General features: G+C 47.5%; 13 non-coding genes across 13 annotated transcripts; 4 read left to right on the top strand and 9 right to left on the bottom strand.

The window, feature by feature from the left end:
• Positions 1 to 1,953: 1,953 nt before the first annotated feature.
• TRNAK-CUU lies at positions 1,954 to 2,026 on the bottom strand. The gene has a single exon. It is a non-coding gene; the product is annotated as a tRNA-Lys (tRNA).
• A 2,256-nt stretch (positions 2,027 to 4,282) lies between these two features.
• TRNAK-CUU lies at positions 4,283 to 4,355 on the bottom strand. The gene has a single exon. It is a non-coding gene; the product is annotated as a tRNA-Lys (tRNA).
• A 312-nt stretch (positions 4,356 to 4,667) lies between these two features.
• On the bottom strand, positions 4,668 to 4,739 carry TRNAE-CUC. The gene has a single exon. It is a non-coding gene; the product is annotated as a tRNA-Glu (tRNA).
• Positions 4,740 to 6,270: 1,531 nt separating this feature from the next.
• Positions 6,271 to 6,343, bottom strand: TRNAV-CAC. The gene has a single exon. It is a non-coding gene; the product is annotated as a tRNA-Val (tRNA).
• A 401-nt stretch (positions 6,344 to 6,744) lies between these two features.
• TRNAV-AAC lies at positions 6,745 to 6,817 on the bottom strand. Its single transcript has one exon. It is a non-coding gene; the product is annotated as a tRNA-Val (tRNA).
• Positions 6,818 to 7,239: 422 nt separating this feature from the next.
• TRNAV-CAC lies at positions 7,240 to 7,312 on the bottom strand. Its single transcript has one exon. It is a non-coding gene; the product is annotated as a tRNA-Val (tRNA).
• Positions 7,313 to 7,693: 381 nt separating this feature from the next.
• TRNAV-AAC lies at positions 7,694 to 7,766 on the bottom strand. Its single transcript has one exon. It is a non-coding gene; the product is annotated as a tRNA-Val (tRNA).
• Positions 7,767 to 8,100: 334 nt separating this feature from the next.
• Positions 8,101 to 8,172, bottom strand: TRNAE-UUC. Its single transcript has one exon. It is a non-coding gene; the product is annotated as a tRNA-Glu (tRNA).
• A 543-nt stretch (positions 8,173 to 8,715) lies between these two features.
• TRNAE-UUC lies at positions 8,716 to 8,787 on the top strand. The gene has a single exon. It is a non-coding gene; the product is annotated as a tRNA-Glu (tRNA).
• Positions 8,788 to 9,011: 224 nt separating this feature from the next.
• TRNAV-CAC lies at positions 9,012 to 9,084 on the bottom strand. The gene has a single exon. It is a non-coding gene; the product is annotated as a tRNA-Val (tRNA).
• Positions 9,085 to 9,479: 395 nt separating this feature from the next.
• Positions 9,480 to 9,552, top strand: TRNAK-CUU. Its single transcript has one exon. It is a non-coding gene; the product is annotated as a tRNA-Lys (tRNA).
• Positions 9,553 to 9,729: 177 nt separating this feature from the next.
• Positions 9,730 to 9,837, top strand: TRNAL-CAA. Its single transcript has 2 exons — positions 9,730 to 9,767; positions 9,792 to 9,837. It is a non-coding gene; the product is annotated as a tRNA-Leu (tRNA).
• A 478-nt stretch (positions 9,838 to 10,315) lies between these two features.
• TRNAV-CAC lies at positions 10,316 to 10,388 on the top strand. Its single transcript has one exon. It is a non-coding gene; the product is annotated as a tRNA-Val (tRNA).
• Positions 10,389 to 15,908: the final 5,520 nt, after the last annotated feature.

Below are 15,908 nucleotides of genomic sequence, written 5' to 3'. Positions count from 1 at the left end.
TTGCCTCCATATTGCACCCTCCTTCATTCTCCAAATCAACCTGGATTCCCAAAGGCAGGCAGATACGCAAGACCCACTCTGAACAAAAAATATGCAATTTTGACCCTCCCCACCTACCTAGGGAGGTTTTAATGATGGCACATTTCTCTCTCCGCTCGCAGGTGGTTTCGTTTGCCCCACGGAAGCATCCGAGTAAGGGGAGCTTGTACTTGCAGACTTTGCACTGAAGAGCCTCGACTGCGGTGGACGGAGAAGACACAAGGAGCAATGAACCTATTCTGTACGACCACGGAGAACTTTGCTCCAAGTGGCCCTAGGACAAGATAGTGGTGACCCCAGAGATGATTTAGAGACCACTACGGAAGGGTCCAAGCATCACCTTTGCTTCCAGACCCTCTAAGGATAGTCCTCATGTAGGAGAGGCAGATGGTGCCTATGGACACTCAACGCAATTTAGACTTTTCCAGCCAGATGTGAACAAATCAAACCACAGACCCATGGAGAATGAATTCAGACATGGGCTTTGGGGTGGATTCATCTGGCTGAAAGAGGATAATATAAAATAAGACCATCCCAACAGCTCTCCAGGGTAAAGCAGGTTTCACATCTTGCCCAGGATGCAGCTACCTGCAGCTGAAGCTCCTGGCCCAGAGGAGATCTCTATGCATTTAATAGCTCTGCTGGGAATACAGAGGAGAGAAAGTAATTTTTAGAGTGGGATGATTCAAGAGATTGGGAAAACTGCAGACGTTGCCCTCGAGAGATCATAGATTCAGACCTGAGGCCATCCAGTGCACACAGAAAAAGCACTGCAGGCATCAAGAGCTCAACAAGATGCCTCCAACCACCACCAGATCTTCTCCTGCCCCAATTAAATCCCATTTCACTGCAGCCCTCCACTTACCCACTCCGATGCACAGGACAAGGGTTAGCCCCACGAAAAGCACCTTCATGATCATGGATGATCAGCCCTTTAGCAAGGGCAAAGCAGATCAAAAAACAAGGTACAGGTGTTTGTGATGTCCCTTCTGGGGCAAAAAGTAGAGAAATTTGAAGTACATTATTAGAGAATCTCCCAGCACGTAAATACCCTGAAATACAGGCAATTCCACCTTCCTGCTCCATTACTTTAATAGCTTTGTTTTCAAGGCAGCATCAGACAGATCCTCAATACATTTCTAACGCATTTTCTGTTCTAAACACCTTTTTTTTTTTTTTAGCCTTTCCAAAACCTATTTCCAATTAAATTGCTGTGCCTGGGAGAAAACTTTCAGCCACTTCTCTCATGCAAATCTTTTCTTCAAGGTGAGATAAGTCATCACTGTAGTTAAAAAAAAAAAAAAAAAAGATCATCGACAACCCATATCTGCATAAGAGAGCCCCAAAAACTTATTTTCTTTGCTAAACAAGAAAATATCACTGCAGGGGTCAGATAACACATTTCCAGTCCTGAAAATCTAAAATATACATAAATATATAAAATAATAAATATAAATATAAATAAGATATAAAGTATATAATTTTAATATATAAAAATATAAAAGTATAAATCTATATATAAATAACAATACAATGAATTTTGCTGGGGGACTTCATTTGGGGAGAAAAATTACTGCACAGGACAACTTTTCTGCATCAGATTCCCCAGCTGTCCCCTAATTCATTTTGCACTTGGTTAATATCTAATTCCCTCCCACACACACCTCCAGTTTGTTCACTGCCTTTCCCACCTTGAACTATTTGCTCCTGATGAGAAATAAACTCCTTGCTTATTCTTGAATTGGGAGGAAAAAAAAATCTGTCTGGAAGAATAAAATTGGTTTTACAAGCAAAAAAATCACATTTTTATTACTTAAGATAATTCTCTCTCTTGCTTAGAGATAGCAACGGTGGTTTTCCATACGTACAGATAAAGAGGTTTGGAAAAATGTAAATTAAAAGAGAAAATACAGGCGCCCAACGTGGGGCTCGAACCCACGACCCTGAGATTAAGAGTCTCATGCTCTACCGACTGAGCTAGCCGGGCTTGTTGGAATGCATTTTATTCTCTTTTTCTCACACAAAAAGTGAATTTGGTACTAATTTAGTAAAAAGAAGAGAAAATTTTCGAGTTTTAAAATGGGAAGATTAAGCAGAAGCTCTTCCTCAGGGTATTTAGAGGGTGCATCAGAATGACACAAAGAGCAGCACGATGAAGATGTGCTGCAGCAAAAAACCCAAAATAAAACCCCCAAATAAGGTCCCTTACCGGGGTCGTGCTCCGAGGTCCGAGCATCCCGTCTTCACATCCCCACTGCCTTTATATGATGTTTCCCCTTGCTTGGGCTGAGCCAGGACCTGAACGACCTCAGAGCCACCGGGGGATATTGTTTGGTGGGAACAATGCTTCTGCTCACACCTGGGCAAACAGCTCACAGAGCTCGGGTCGTCCTTCCAGGACATGTAGATGTTTGTTCCCTGGGTGAGTCCCTGCAGGCTCTCAGACCCTTTAATCTCCCTCTGTGCAGAGAAACCCCCCAGCTCCCTGCTTTGCAGTGAGCCCTGAGTTATCTCCATAGGAAAAACCCAGATTCACCAGACCTGCACGCAAGCCTAGAGCCTTCCTCTGTTGTCACTGCAACCTGGGCAGCCCTTTGCTTTTGGAGCCCCATTACTTGATTTTTTATTTTTATTTTTAATATGCAAACACCAATAAAAGGGGTAGATGTGCGAGCATCATCCACTTTGGGCAAAAAGCAAACCGTCTCTCTATCCTCCTCCCTGTTCTGCATCACATTTAATCTCATTGTGACTTCTGCATTTTTTTCATGGAACAAAAAGACTGAAAAAAACCAAGGACGGACCCAGACCAATGCTGGGAAACCTTCGATTGATCCTGGATCCTCTTTGTCCTAAGCTAGCAAGCAGGAATTTGCAAAAAAAACCAAAAGCTTCAGCACTTCCCATTTTCTCACCTGTATTTTTGTTGTTTCAATTTTACCTTATCCACCTTTTCCTCAGCTGATCTAGCTCATGCATGGCACGTGGAAGAACCAAATCTTTTTCATCTCAGTGCCTTGCAAGCCAAAGCCTGCAGCCTGAAAAAGCCACTTGACAATCCCCAGCAGTTCTTGCATGAAGTGAGCAGCCAGAAGTGCTCAAGGAACCCACCCAACTTGTGCACCTCTTGTGCTTGGGAAACGTGGCTCGTGCATAGCCCCATGGCCACGGTCAGATCTCTGTTCTGGAGGGCTTAAATTACAAGATTATGGCCTGAAAGAATTACATGTTTAATTAGGATGTGATTCCAAGAATCCTGCCTACCTGCTCCAAGTGACTTCTGAGTGCTTTGGCTTCACCTGTATCAACCCAGCACAATGTTTATGCAGCTGTGCTTGGGCTGACGGCACAAATCCCAATAACACCTACATTTCTTCAAGCATGAAGCCAAGCTTAACTCCTCCAGGCAGACAGAACTGAGTGGAAGAAGCTCTCGCAGTGCTGGGTCCTTGCTGGGATCCACTGGTCCAGAGAACTCCGGAGAGGAGCACGGTGCAATGCTTTCCTGGCCCAAAACCTCAACTTGTTCTTATCTCAACTCTTTGCTGTGCTTTTCCATGCAATGTTGAGCAAAAGGCTCTGTTTCAAATCAAAAAAAGATACTCATAATCTATGATATTACATATATGAAAATAGGGTGTGTGTGTGTGTGTGTGTGTGTGTGTATATATTTCTTGAAGAATTGAAGAATGTGGGTTTCCTGGAATTTATTTTTATCGGTACCAGCAAGTAACACCCACTACAGGACCCCACTGTTTCTATAGGGCTGGATGCCCTCCTGTTTCCAATCCACTTCCAGGCTGGAGAGGTTTACATGACTCAAAAACAACATAAAGCAGTAATAATAATAATAATAATAATAAAGTGTTATATATATATATATATATATGTATATATACATATATATATATATATGAAGCAGTGGTAGAGGTTAAGGAAATGAGTAGGATTCACTCTGCAATACCAGGGGATGAAGGAAAATTTTAAAGGGCAAATGAGAAGAAACTGGTGGAAGGGGTGAGAAAGAGGGATGATTAAAAGGCATTTTCCTCCTAGAAAAAGGGAAGAACAACCCAAATATCCCTGTGTGACACTGAGCAAATTGATTAAGCAGAGAGGCACCTCTTACCTCTTTTTAGACATTTCTCATTTTGGGGGCTGTGGATGGAGTTGGCCAAGAGTTTCATGAAACAGCCCCAGATATTTTTTTGGCAAAAAGTGAGGAAGGGGGTTAAAAATACACCGCCCAACGTGGGGCTCGAACCCACGACCCTGAGATTAAGAGTCTCATGCTCTACCGACTGAGCTAGCCGGGCTACTTGTTTTCGATTTTTCGGAAACTAGGACTTGGGCAATAGGGATAGGGAGGTGGGCGGATACAGGATTGCAGCAGGAAACAGAAAACAGCAGGAACAGCTCTGGATTGCTGGGTTTGTTCCTTTTTTGCCGTGCCTGCTGCAGTGCCAAGCGTACTTTGCTCTGCCCGGCAGAAATGTGCAGCCAGGTTATGCACCCACGCCGGGGGAAGACCCCGCAGCAGAGCTCAGAGGCGGCGAAGACCGAGATGCTTCGCATTGTATTAGCAGGGGGTACATTAAAAAAGAAAGTGAAAACAGTGAAACTGCTTTTTCCCTGACCGGGAATCGAACCCGGGCCGCGGCGGTGAGAGCGCCGAATCCTAACCACTAGACCACCAGGGAGCCCCGTGAAACTTATTGCCCGCGTATAATGTAGAGTGAAGCCAATGCCCGGCGCTTTAATTTGCGGGACCCAGCGCTGCCCTTCACCGATCTGAGAGCAAAAAAAGCGGCTCTGCGCTTAATGCGGCGGCTATTTTCCTCCTCCTTCCTTTGGGATCTGCATGGGAAAATCCTCCCAAGCAGGCCCTTGGGTTTATCTTCTGCTGCCATCCAGCGGTGGCTTCTCCAACACCTGGGAGTCCTTCTGCTCTCCTGGGTTATCCCAGAAGGTCCTGAAGCCACCAAATGTTTTTTTCCTACCCCCTAGCGCCCCAAACACATGGAGTTTGTCTGCTTCAGTAGGAGACCGAAGGCATGCCCAGCCAGCCGCTGGATTCATCTTGATGCATTCAATTCAGTTGAAAGCACCCCAGGAACCCCAGATCCCTCCATTTCTTGGGTGCGATAAGGATGAAAATAAGCACGTAGCTGCTGCCTCAGCAGCTCTATGGAAAGATGCACAACAGTGGACCATGAATTTCCTGTAAGGGGATCAGTTTAATCCTTGACATTCACAAGAATTTCTGTCCACTTACTGATTTCCCCTGTTCTTTAGGCAGTTTTCCTGTGTTGTCACTGGAAGATGAACAAAGTTCAGTCACTACACAGGACTCTCTCCTACTACTAGATCACATTTTACAGAGAAACCCCCATTTCTAGAAAAAAATCAGTTTTACTCCTTATATGCCACAGGAATTGAGCTGAGCCCTGGGATGAACATGGGAAGAAACTTTACCTGGGCAAGGGAGAAGCTGAGTATAAGAATAAAAACACAGGAGGAAGATGCAAAAAGCTTCATGGGTTCCTAGCAAGATTAAGGTGATTTAGGGCAAAGAAATAGCAGCATCCCAAGAAGGAAACCTATGTTATGTGGGGATGGCACCACATTGTTCACCAATAGATGGCCAAAAAAACTCTACGCCCTTGGCATAACCTCCAGTGCTGGATAATCCTCACCTCTGTTTGGGGTGGCTCCACTGTACCTTAAGATGGGAAGAAGGACAGAGACAGCCATAAAGGCAGCCCATGGGGTGGAGCAACAGGATCCACAGCCATACACAGATACTTCATCAACGCAGCTTGAAAAAGGATGAATCCTCCAGCACTGAGCTTAATTAGAGCCCCTGAGGCATGGGCATGGCTTGAGGGGTCTCAGGTGGGGATGCTCAGGGTGGTTAGCCCTCATTAGTGCCCTCAGTTGGGCAGTCGGTCTTCCCACATTAGCTCACAGGTTTTGGAGTATCAGCTGTGTGAGCTGAGGACACAGCAGCACAAAATCTTCTTTATCTGAATTGGTGGGGAGCAGAAGAAGGGATTGGGAACCTCCGAAGCAGCTCGTGCAAGAACAACCCTTTCTCTTGGCTGCCAAAACAGCATCCCTGAAAGCCTCGCCAAGCAGCAGGGCGGGAATGGAAATTATTAAATTATTAAAATGCATGATCGTATTATAGAGAGAGGGGTGTAAAAAACTCGAGGGGAATAAGAAAAGGAGTGTTTCTGCCCGGTTTCGAACCGGGGACCTTTCGCGTGTGAGGCGAACGTGATAACCACTACACTACAGAAACTGGATGGAATACAATGGTTCCCCTATTTCTGCAATAGCCTGAAGCCTGTTTGCACTGGGTTTGTTTTAGGTTTGTCTGCACCAAAACTACATGCAAAGCAGGGGCTTTCACTTCTGTTCTTGACAATTCCATGCTTCTTTTATGCTTTTTTTATTTATTGTTTTAACAAGACACTGCATTTATAGAGCTATCACACATACTCATCTCTTGAGAGGTCAATATTGACGACGTGCAGAAAATGAAGGATGTGCTGTGCAGAATGACAGTGGGGACAAGCTGCTTTAGATTTTGGGTTTCCCTTCTTCCCTCTCTCTGCCTTTGCAAGCCCTGCCTTGGTGCAGGAGTTGAAGGAGGGAGAAAATCCACGGGATGCATTCAAAAATAAAAAAAAAACAGAACTGTGTTTCTGCCTGGTTTCGAACCAGGGACCTTTCGCGTGTTAGGCGAACGTGATAACCACTACACTACAGAAACTTGTTGGGAGGCTCAACTTTGACTCACTTCTCCAATATCCCAAGGTCCATCTGCACAGGTTTTGCAGAGCTTCCATTATACCTTGGCTCCTCCATGCTCACAGCAAAGGAGTCAGCTCTTGTGTTGAGTCCCTGGGCATGTTTGCAAGGAGCAGGGCACATTTACACCCATGCTACAAACAGACATTTATACAGCATCACAGAGACGTCCACACGCATCCAGATGTTGTGGATCAATGTGTGCATGGTGGAGGTGGAGAAAATGAAGGCTTTGCTGTACTGAACAGCAAAGAAATGAAATACGTTAGAGCTTTGATTTTCCTCGTCTCTGCCCTGTGCTTGCAAGCCCTGCCTTGGTGCAGGAGGCGAAGGAGGGAGAAAAGCAGAGAGACCCTTGAAAACTGAAGGAATTCCCTTAAAAGTTGTTTCTGCCTGGTTTCGAACCAGGGACCTTTCGCGTGTGAGGCGAACGTGATAACCACTACACTACAGAAACTGGGTGAAGGAGACAATATGCCCCATTTCCCCTATAGCCCCAACCCCATCGCCTTTGGGTTTCCTTTTCCTTCATCCATGCCAACAGCCCGAGCAAAGCAAAGGGCTCAGCTCTGCCAAAAGACACAGATTTGCCTGAAAAATATAATAATAATAATAAAAAGACACTGCATTTCTACACATAGCATGCATATGCAACTCTTGAGAGTTAAATATATACGTGCGGTTGAAAAGGAAGAGTTTGCTGTGCATTATGGCTGGTTTAGAGTTTGGATTTTCCTCATTGCTGCTCTGGTGTTTGCAAGCCCTGCTTTGGTGCAGGAGGTGATGGAGGGAGAAAAGCAGAGAGACCCTTGAAAACTGAAGAAAGTCCTTTAAAAGTTGTTTCTGCCTGGTTTCGAACCAGGGACCTTTCGCGTGTTAGGCGAACGTGATAACCACTACACTACAGAAACACACAAAATAGCCTAAAAAATGCCCTAATTCTGGTAGGATGCACCCAGTTCTCCTCCAGCTTTTCCAGCTCTTTTACTACCGCAGTTCTTCACTGAACCCCTCAGACTTGCTGTTAGCTTTAGAAAAAATACCATTTTTGCAACCAGCCAAGTTTGGGAAAAAGAGCAAGAACCAGTTTTATTTTGGACAAAGCCCCAAAGCAGCAACATGAGGATGGAAACTAAATGGAATGCTTTCCACACCGATTTGCAGAGAAGTCCCGAGGGGTCCCCTCTGCCAAAGGGGAGGAAAAGAGGGAATTGGAAAAATTCAGATTATTTTTCAAATTTTGCTTTCCCTGACCGGGAATCGAACCCGGGCCACGGCGGTGAAAGCGCCGGATCCTAGCCACTAGACCACCAGGGAGAGATGTTGGCTCATTATAATTGTTTTAATCAATTTTGCTATTCTTCTATCTATTCTTTTTTCTATTTTTCTTATTATCCTTACAAAAGGTGATATGCAAGCATCTGGCCAAACCTTTAGTGGCTTGGTTCTGTCCTCGATGCAATCAAGACCCTGCAAGAATCACAGTCAGGGCTGCCCCCGTGTCCCACACCATTTGCATGTGCTTTTTAGGCTCTTTTTTATTTTTTTTTACTTAATTCTGTCCGGATCAAGAGCCTGGGAAGTCATCTCAGGGGGATGCTGAGCAAAGCAGCTTCCATTGGGTTCATGCGAGGAATTTTGGGGTGGAGGGCACGGTGCTATGAATTTGTGCAAAATAATGGGTGGAAATATTTTTTTTTTAATGGCTTTTCATCCTCGATCCCAGGGATTTATCTCGCCCTGGGAGCTTCGCTCAGAGCCCGGCAGCTGACACCGGTGCTATCACAACCCCCCTCAGATGTTGCCAAAACTGTGCAACTATCAAAGATGAGATTGGGATAATTAAAATCTACTGTCGCCTCCCTGGTGGTCTAGTGGCTAGGATTCGGCGCTTTCACCGCCGCGGCCCGGGTTCGATTCCCGGTCAGGGAAAACAGTGGTTATTTTCCTTAATTAATCTATATTTATAAATTCTGGTTGCACTGATATTCCCTGCCCCACCTGCCACCGTGACCGCAAGGAAAATATCAAAGCATAAACTAATGATCTGATTGAAATTTGTGCTGTAAAGAGAGATTTTATTTTCAGCCGTGGCTTTTCGACCTCCTGACCAGCTTTAAGAACAAGTGCAAGAATAAATATTAAGATTTTTCTCGTGTTTCTGCCCGGTTTCGAACCGGGGACCTTTCGCGTGTGAGGCGAACGTGATAACCACTACACTACAGAAACACTATGTATTGTTTTCTGCCCTCCCTCTCCCCTCACCTGGACACCAAATTTATTTTGGGCTAAAAATGCGAGGAAAAAAAGAGACTTTTTCCCGACATTACACATAAAAAGGCACCTACGTGTCCTAATGCTATTATTCATCCAAGCAGGAAGAGTTTTATTTATGCGGTCCTTCCCGGCCGAACCCATTTTTAATTGATTATAGGGTTAAAAAATGCATAAATCACCTGCTGGGGAAGGGTGGGGGGAGTTTTCAGTCCTTCCAAAAAATCTTTGTGCTGATTTTTTTTATTTTTTTTTTTTGTAGCAGATCTCCGTGAGCACATTGCAGAAAAGGAGGCTGAAACCACCGGAAACCATCACCAAAATAAGGATGAAAAGGCTCCCAACAAGCAGCCCGGCTAGCTCAGTCGGTAGAGCATGAGACTCTTAATCTCAGGGTCGTGGGTTCGAGCCCCACGTTGGGCGTCTGGTCTTTTTTTTATTTTCACAAACTATCAGCTGAAAACCATCCCTGATTTCCCAGTGCCCGGACTAGTGACGAATCACCACGAAACCCCAAGAAGAAAGAAAAAAGAAAGGGGAAAAAAAACTAAATTAATTTTTAAGGTCTTTATAATCCATTTAAGCCCCGTTTCCATCGCAGTCAGGATGGCCGAGTGGTCTAAGGCGCCAGACTCAAGGCTCTGCCTTCCCGCAGCTGGGTATTCTGGTCTCCGAATGGAGGCGTGGGTTCAAATCCCACTCCTGACACACGTGTTTTATTATTTCTTTTTCAGTTATTTTCCCCAAAAGAAATGCTCATTTCGCACTGAGACCGAAAATCCCCCTGCGCTGGATGATTTCTGACCGCAAATGGCTGACTTAAGGGAGTTTTCCCCAAAGCTGGGCTCCGCCTCGGGCTGGGAACTGCCGAAAAAGGATTGTTTCACTTTTATTTTGAATTCTCTCGTATTCAGCAAGCTTCTATTGAGCAAACTACTCACTTACAGCAATTTTGCTTTAAGGGGGGGCTTTCCACTTTGCGCTTTGATTTTTTGCAAGCCAAATTGCTTTTAAAAAGTGTTTTTTTGGGAGACGAATGCGGGTTTTTTTGTTTGTTTTTTGTTTTTTTTTGAGGGAGAGGAGGTTTTTTGGGGGTGTCCGTGGTCCAATTTAGGTGCTGGGATGAGGTAGGGTGCGGGCAGTGTACGGGCAGAGTGGGGACAGGGAAGGGAAGGTCGCCAGGGCAGTTTCTGTAGTGTAGTGGTTATCACGTTCGCCTCACACGCGAAAGGTCCCCGGTTCGAAACCGGGCAGAAACACCCTAAATTTTCCATATATTTTAATATTCTTATATATATTTTACTTTATTATATTTTGTTTTACTTTCCATTACTTTGATTTTACTTTATTTTACTTTAGTTTATTTTAGTTTACTTTATTTTACTTTACTTGATTTTATTTTTCTTTTATGTTATTCTGTCTTTCCCCCCTTTTGGAAAAAAAAATATTCCAAGTATTCTTCGAAGCGTTTCCGATTTCTGCCAGGTCTTGCACCGCTTGGCACAAGCACAGCCCACTGCCCCAAAGAGACATTGCCCTTAAGTAACGGGAAAGGTGCAGCACCTGCCCGAGTTCCCCCCGCACGTGAGGGCGTGCTTTGGGCCATTTCCTTGGAGTTTGTTTCTTTGTAGGCATTTAGCAGGGGCGCTTTGGTTAGCGAAAGAGGCGAGGCTCGTGCAAGCTGGGCGCTCGTTGGGCGTGGAGCGTTGATGAAAAGGGAAGCGTGCGTGGGTTGCGAAGAGGCGCGAGGAAAAAGGCGAGAGGAAGGGAGGTTGTGGAAGCGTGTTTTTTGTGTGAGGAGAGAGAGAGTCGGGGCAAAGGGAGCGGGTGGTGGGGGAGGAAAACGTGACCTCCCCGGCCGGCAATCGAACCCGGGCCGCGGCATTGAGCGTGCCGAATCTTCACCCCTCGGCTCTCCGGGGAGGTCGGGGAGCGGGGCTGTCTTCGGGCTTTTGTCCACGCCCGGCCCCCAGCCGCCCGGCCGGCAAGTGGCGGCGACAAAGAAGGCCCGGAGCACGCTGCCGACGAGCCACTCGCTTCTTCCCACTCGGCCGCCTCGCCTTCAGCGCCTCAGCCAAAGCAAGCTGCCCACAGCACCCAAGGCCCAGCTCCACAATTGCTTGGGCTATCCCAACCCACTCAGTCGGGTCAGCGGCAGGGAAGCCGGCAAATGCTTCGCGAGCAGCCTCCAGCCCCTCCGCCTCCCTTCTGGCATGCCCCACTCGCCAGTAGGCAGCAGCTCAGCCCACGGCTGTTGCTCAAGGAGAGGCTGAAGCCAGCTCTGCTTGGGCAGCATTGCTTTCTCTTGCCTTTAGGCACGGACAGATGCGTTTGCACGCCACCTCGGCAATGCCGGCTGCTGTGTAGTTGGAGGACTCCGGCAAAGACTTGTTGAGCTCTGTGTAAATGAGATAGCGTAGAACTTGCCAGCGTTGTGCATCGATTAGGTTATCTCGCCCATTGATTAGCTTGTTGTCTTCTTCTGGGAAGAAAGGTAGGAAAACGTGAAGCAGTCAGGAAGTCCTAAAGGCTTTTGCATGTTGGTCCGCGGCGTCTATGCTCAGTCACGACGCTCAGCGGGATGAAAAGTGCAGGTGCAGGGTCCAGCAAACAGCAGGGATGCGCGATCAGTTGGAGATTTGGCTCAGCTCTGTCGCTCTTCTCCAAGAGAGAGGTTTGAAAATCACTCTAAAGTGACGGGTCTAAAATAGTACCGCGTTGCCCGCACGCTGCTTGCAGATGTGCTGCGGGGTTTGGCAAGGTCACGGCAGCACCATTTAACGAGCTGCTCGTTGTAGTTATCTGCCATCACCCTTCGTGTCCCTTCTCCTGGGGCACGGCTGTTACTATCGCTAACGCACACTACTGCTTTGGCATAGGCAACTATTTGAAAGCAGGAGTTAAGCGGAGCCTGCAGCCGGGCTCCGGTGCCTGGGTTGATGACTACGTAAGGAGGAGGTGAGCCACAGCTAGGCACCGCTTTTTGTTTCTCCGCGGTGTCTTGTTGGGATTTAGAGCATCTTTCTGCACGTAGACACGTACAGTCAGACGGAGGAGTCCCATACCCGTCATCCGTAAGTAGTGATTTAAATCCATTGGGCTTGGTTTAAAACGTTCAAAAGGACAGCTGGGCCACTGAAGAAAAGAAATGTATTTCATTTTCTTAAAAAGCTTTGAAGGATAATAGTTTAAAAGGAGCATTTAGGATGAATTTGCCCCCTGGCTTGGTGACACCGGTGATGTTGAAGGCCAGCAGTCTTCCCTGGGGCTCTCACCTGCAGGAGTTCGTACGCTGGCTGCTGACAGCGCTCTTCCAGCTCACGGATCTGCTCGCCCACGGAGGAGATCTCCTCCAAGAGCTTGGCGATGTTCTCCTCCTGCCTCGTCACGATCTCGTGGTCCAGCTTTGCTAGCTGGCCCAAGAGGAGCTGCTCCTGTCGCTCCACGAACTGGTGCAGCTCCTTGGTTTCGGCCACGACCTTCCGCCTCTCCGCTTCTACCCTTTCGCGCAAAAAACGCACGCAAGGGAGAGGCAGGGAGAAATTGCTTGGGGGCAATTGCAACAGAGCAGATCTCATGTGTTGACTTTAGGTGCAACACAGCCATAAATTCACAAATTCCGGTGAGCGTTGCAGAGCAGAGGAATGTGTACTATTTTGGACTTTTGTTTTCTTTGTTTTTCATTGCCGTTTCTAGGCCGAAGGTGCTGGCAGAGAGCGTTTGCCACGGACTGTAATCTTTGTACCTAAAATGCTGCAGACCTTTGAACAGCAGGGAAAGATACACACCAACACCATAGGCAGGTAAGCCAGGGAATATGTATTTTATTGTATATTACGCATATATGTGTATATGTACGTATATATATTGTGTATATGAACTATGTCTTTTCTTTTACCTTAGTTATTTTAGTTTATTTTACTTTATTTTACTTGATTTTCTTTTAATATTTCTTTTTTATTTTTCTTTTATGTTATTCTGTCTTTCCCCCCTTTTGGAAAAAAAAATATTCCAAGTATTCTTCGAAGCGTTTCCGATTTCTGCCAGGTCTTGCACCGCTTGGCACAAGCACAGCCCACTGCCCCAAAGAGACATTGCCCTTAAGTAACGGGAAAGGTGCAGCACCTGCCCGAGTTCCCCCCGCACGTGAGGGCGTGCTTTGGGCCATTTCCTTGGAGTTTGTTTCTTTGTAGGCATTTAGCAGGGGCGCTTTGGTTAGCGAAAGAGGCGAGGCTCGTGCAAACTGGGCGCTCGTTGGGCGTGGAGCGTTGATGAAAAGGGAAGCGTGCGTGGGTTGCGAAGAGGCGCGAGGAAAAAGGCGAGAGGAAGGGAGGTTGTGGAAGCGTGTTTTTTGTGTGAGGAGAGAGAGAGTCGGGGCAAAGGGAGCGGGTGGTGGGGGAGGAAAACGTGACCTCCCCGGCCGGCAATCGAACCCGGGCCGCGGCATTGAGCGTGCCGAATCTTCACCCCTCGGCTATCCGGGGAGGTCGGGGGGCGGGGCTGTCTTCGGGCTTTTGTCCACGCCCGGCCGCCAGCCGCCCGGCCGGCAAGTGGCGGCGACAAAGAAGGCCCGGAGCACGCTGCCGACGAGCCACTCGCTTCTTCCCACTCGGCCGCCTCGCCTTCAGCGCCTCAGCCAAAGCAAGCTGCCCACAGCACCCAAGGCCCAGCTCCACAATTGCTTGGGCTATCCCAACCCACTCAGTCGGGTCAGCGGCAGGGAAGCCGGCAAATGCTTCGCGAGCAGCCTCCAGCCCCTCCGCCTTCCTTCTGGCATGCCCCACTCGCCAGTAGGCAGCAGCTCAGCCCACGGCTGTTGCTCAAGGAGAGGCTGAAGCCAGCTCTGCTTGGGCAGCATTGCTTTCTCTTGCCTTTAGGCACGGACAGATGCGTTTGCACGCCACCTCGGCAATGCCGGCTGCTGTGTAGTTGGAGGACTCCGGCAAAGACTTGTTGAGCTCTGTGTAAATGAGATAGCGTAGAACTTGCCAGCGTTGTGCATCGATTAGGTTATCTCGCCCATTGATTAGCTTGTTGCCTTCTTCTGGGAAGAAAGGTAGGAAAACGTGAAGCAGTCAGGAAGTCCTAAAGGCTTTTGCATGTTGGTCCGCGGCGTCTATGCTCAGTCACGACGCTCAGCGGGATGAAAAGTGCAGGTGCAGGGTCCAGCAAACAGCAGGGATGCGCGATCAGTTGGAGATTTGGCTCAGCTCTGTCGCTCTTCTCCAAGAGAGAGGTTTGAAAATCACTCTAAAGTGACGGGTCTAAAATAGTACCGCGTTGCCCGCACGCTGCTTGCAGATGTGCTGCGGGGTTTGGCAAGGTCACGGCAGCACCATTTAACGAGCTGCTCGTTGTAGTTATCTGCCATCACCCTTCGTGTCCCTTCTCCTGGGGCACGGCTGTTACTATCGCTAACGCACACTACTGCTTTGGCATAGGCAACTATTTGAAAGCAGGAGTTAAGCGGAGCCTGCAGCCGGGCTCCGGTGCCTGGGTTGATGACTACGTAAGGAGGAGGTGAGCCACAGCTAGGCACCGCTTTTTGTTTCTCCGCGGTGTCTTGTTGGGATTTAGAGCATCTTTCTGCACGTAGACACGTACAGTCAGACGGAGGAGTCCCATACCCGTCATCCGTAAGTAGTGATTTAAATCCATTGGGCTTGGTTTAAAACGTTCAAAAGGACAGCTGGGCCACTGAAGAAAAGAAATGTATTTCATTTTCTTAAAAAGCTTTGAAGGATAATAGTTTAAAAGGAGCATTTAGGATGAATTTGCCCCCTGGCTTGGTGACACCGGTGATGTTGAAGGCCAGCAGTCTTCCCTGGGGCTCTCACCTGCAGGAGTTCGTACGCTGGCTGCTGACAGCGCTCTTCCAGCTCACGGATCTGCTCGCCCACGGAGGAGATCTCCTCCAAGAGCTTGGCGATGTTCTCCTCCTGCCTCGTCACGATCTCGTGGTCCAGCTTTGCTAGCTGGCCCAAGAGGAGCTGCTCCTGTCGCTCCACGAACTGGTGCAGCTCCTTGGTTTCGGCCACGACCTTCCGCCTCTCCGCTTCTACCCTTTCGCGCAAAAAACGCACGCAAGGGAGAGGCAGGGAGAAATTGCTTGGGGGCAATTGCAACAGAGCAGATCTCATGTGTTGACTTTAGGTGCAACACAGCCATAAATTCACAAATTCCGGTGAGCGTTGCAGAGCAGAGGAATGTGTACTATTTTGGACTTTTGTTTTCTTTGTTTTTCATTGCCGTTTCTAGGCCGAAGGTGCTGGCAGAGAGCGTTTGCCACGGACTGTAATCTTTGTACCTAAAATGCTGCAGACCTTTGAACAGCAGGGAAAGATACACACCAACACCATAGGCAGGTAAGCCAGGGAATATGTATTTTATTGTATATTACGCATATGTGTGTATATGTACGTATATATATTGTGTATATGAACTATGTCTTTTCTTTTACCTTAGCTATTTTAGTTTATTTTACTTTATTTTACTTGATTTTCTTTTTATATTTCTTTTTTATTTTTCTTTTATGTTATTCTGTCTTTCCCCCCTTTTGGAAAAAAAAATATTCCAAGTATTCTTCGAAGCGTTTCCGATTTCTGCCAGGTCTTGCACCGCTTGGCACAAGCACAGCCCACTGCCCCAAAGAGACATTGCCCTTAAGTAACGGGAAAGGTGCAGCACCTGCCCGAGTTCCCCCCCGCACGTGAGGGCGTGCTTTGGGCCATTTCCTTGGAGTTTGTTTCTTTGTAGGCATTTAGCAGGGGCGCTTTGGT

Source organism: Cygnus olor, chromosome 33 (assembly GCF_009769625.2).
Source record: "Cygnus olor isolate bCygOlo1 chromosome 33, bCygOlo1.pri.v2, whole genome shotgun sequence".
Taxonomy (NCBI): Eukaryota; Metazoa; Chordata; class Aves; order Anseriformes; family Anatidae; genus Cygnus; species Cygnus olor.
This window is presented reverse-complemented; position numbering and strand designations above follow the sequence as displayed.